We start from the raw sequence: 3,274 nt of genomic DNA on the forward strand, positions 1-3,274 counted from the left end.
GAAAATAATAATGATAGTGTTGTTAACACAAATTTACTACAAAAATGTATATAATTGTAAGTAAAATTCCTGTTTCCTGGAGGCAACTGACTTACCTGAGGGGTTGTCATGGCTTTGTTATTTTTAAATACTATGCAGCAAGGCTTTACTATCTTTGCTGCCTGTTACACACTAGTCAAACCGCAGTACAAATTTTTCCTTCCAGCAAAAGCTCTAACATAAGTGACAAAAATGACACCAACCACATGGTGTGGGGTTTTGTGCCCTCTCATGCCCTTAGTCTCTTTCAGCCTGATTTGGCTCCTCCCCTGTCCCTAAAGCTATCAAATCTTCGGACCTGAAAAGCAAGCTGTTGCAAGTCCACCGAGTGTCCCTGTCCTTCACTTCGATGCAGGCCCTCCAGAGAGAGTGGGCCTCCGCTCCGTCAGCTCTTCTTCCTCACCACACTCCCGCTGTCCCTGATGCTGCGCTGGGGCCATCTGCGCACTCCAGCCCCTGCTCCGAGAGCAGTGCCTGCAGCAGGGATGAACATTGGTCCTTGTTTGACTTCTCCAACCTGAAGTCGGAAGTTTCCTGTTTTCGTGTTGCAGCTGAATTGCGCCCAACACCTCTGTGGGTCTTTCTTGGGACTTGGAATACTGCCATTCAGTCCCTTTAGGAAGCTCTGCATAGGAAGTTCTGACACATACCATGGCATGAATGAACCAGAGTGGCCACAGCCATTGCACACGGCTCTGTGTGCTGCTCTAGGGAGTGCAGGAGGCTGTAGCAGGACCTCTTGAGACACCCTTGGCACCCACATCCTGCAGGTAGCCCTGCCCTCCGAGGCACTCGGAGACCCACCCCCCACTCCCATCTGTCTGAGATCAAGAGCCAGGCTGGCTGCTTGGGCCCCTTGGCCTGTTTCACCTCAGCACCCTGGCACCCCACATTGCTAGGGACACTGACCAAGCCCTTTATATTCTCATCTAGAACTAAGGTGATTGAACTCTGTAGAGCTGGGAAGCCTTTTGCCCAAAGTCACCCAACAAATAAGCAGCATAGCCATGGTTGGCATCTGGGGCCGTGGCTCTGGAAGTCACACTCCCAAGCACTGCACCAGTGCCTCTAGCAGCTCTGGATATGCCTCGTGACTCATTCACTTAACAAGCAATTAGGGACTGGGCTCTGTCCAGGCTTCCCTGGTGACTCATGCATTCCCATCCCCACCGTTCCATGAGATGTTATGACATTTCTGTCAGTATCTGGCACTATTTGCCCAAAACTATGTGCCCTGTTAGGGAAGATGAGGCAGGTAGATAAATATTTGTCAAGATTTATTACCCAAAATGAACAGGACTTGCAAAAGCCTCTTAAAGTAAAACTACTTTAAAAAGAGACCAGCATTTCATACACAAACTATAGGAAACAGTATAATCAGAATTTTATCTTAAAAAATGAAGCTAGTATCTCTTCTAAATTTTAATTGACAATTGTGTAAATTATCTTTAAAAATTTTTAATTGACAAAATTATATATATATCATGTACATATTTTGAAATATATATACAATTAAACTAATTAACATGCATCACCTCATCTTTTTGTGGTGAGAAAACTTAAAATCTCTCAGTGATACTTATTTATTTATTTTTGAAACAGGGTCTTGCTGTGTAGTTCTGGCTGGCTTTGAACTCAATATGTAACCCAGGCTGGCCTCAAACTTGCAACAATCCTCCTGCCTCAGCCTCCAAAGTGCTGGGATTACAGGCATGTTCCACCACATATGGCTTACCTCTCAGCAATTTTTAAGTGTATCTAATTATTAAGTATAGTCAGCATGTTGTACACTAGATCTGAATTTATTCCTGCTATCTAACTGAAATTTATACCCTTCAACCAGCATCTTCCCAGTGTTGTTTTTGTTCGTTGTTACAGCACTGGAGATTGAACCCAGGGCCTTGTGCATGCTAGGCAAGAACCCTACCAATGAGCTCCTCATTAAAACTGTATTTTCAGCCAGGCATGGTGGTGCACACCTTTACTCCCAGCACTCAGGATGCTGAGGCAGGAGGATCGTTGTGAGGTCGAGACCAGCCTGGGCTGCATAATGAGATGCTGTCTCAAAAAGACAGAAAAATAAAATAAAATTTTATTTTGAGACAGGGTCTCACCAGTTGCCTGGGCAAGACTTGAACTTGCTGTTTGGTTGCAGCTGCCCAAGTACGGTAGCTGGGGTCACAGGTGTGTGCCGTTGTGTGCTGGCTCTCCAGTGTTGGGTTAAAACGAGTATCTTTTAAATGTAATTGCAACTCTGGGCCCACACTTAGAATATTTAGGGTGTGTTTCCCTCCCCAAGTTATGACTGCACACCAGGAGCTCATTTCATGTTTGATGGTATGATCAGTCACTGGATCATTTTTTGCAAGTTAGTCAAGGGCTTCTTCAACTCCTTAATACTTCATTTTGATATTCAGATCGTCCCCCTGTGAAGCACCTAACTGGTGATACACATCTGTGTCCTCTTCATTTGTTGATGGGCCTAATGAAATCCTTCACATCCTCATTTGTCAGTGGCTATGCTCTTTTGAACCATTTCACTCTTCTCAATTGTACGAAATGTGTGTTTTAAAAAAACTTAACTTGCACTTTGGCATCTATTTCACTGTATTTTCATTGTCAGAAGTTTCCACCATCTCCCAATGCATGATAGATGGCAGAATGCGGCCATCAGAATGTGGATGGAGTGTTGAACAGGAAGTGATATTTACATAGAGAATTGTATAGAGAATACATTCCATGTCCAGTGACTTTTGCACTCCTTCATAACCTACTGGCTGCAAGAACTAGGATTAAGACTTAAAAAAAAAAAAAAATTGGGGAGAGGGTGTAATATTAGACATTGAAACCAGGACCTCATACATGCAGATGCTCTACCTCTGATCTACATCCCCAGCCCTGGTTGCTGGAACTTGGGGGCTGATCAGTTACATATAGTCCAAAGGACAAAGGGAGTCTATGCAGTGCTGGCCAGGGAGCCTGTCCTTTCGGGACAGTAGTGAGTTCAACAGATAGCCGTGTGAAGTCAAAGTGAGTCAAGCAAGGCAGGAGGGCAAGTTTGGGAGGCTGAGACGAGGTGTATGGGTTAGAGAAAAAGGGAAGGCAGGAAATATCTGTTAATTGTCTGGGCCACAGAAGTGTCCTATGTCAGGCTAAACCCTGGTCCTTTTCTATGGCCATTTGAAGATTGTGAACAGAGAAGGGATCAAGCTCGGGACAATAGTTCAGGTCTGTC

Source organism: Chinchilla lanigera, unplaced genomic scaffold, assembly GCF_000276665.1.
Source record: "Chinchilla lanigera isolate Chin_1 unplaced genomic scaffold, ChiLan1.0 scaffold00054, whole genome shotgun sequence".
Taxonomy (NCBI): Eukaryota; Metazoa; Chordata; class Mammalia; order Rodentia; family Chinchillidae; genus Chinchilla; species Chinchilla lanigera.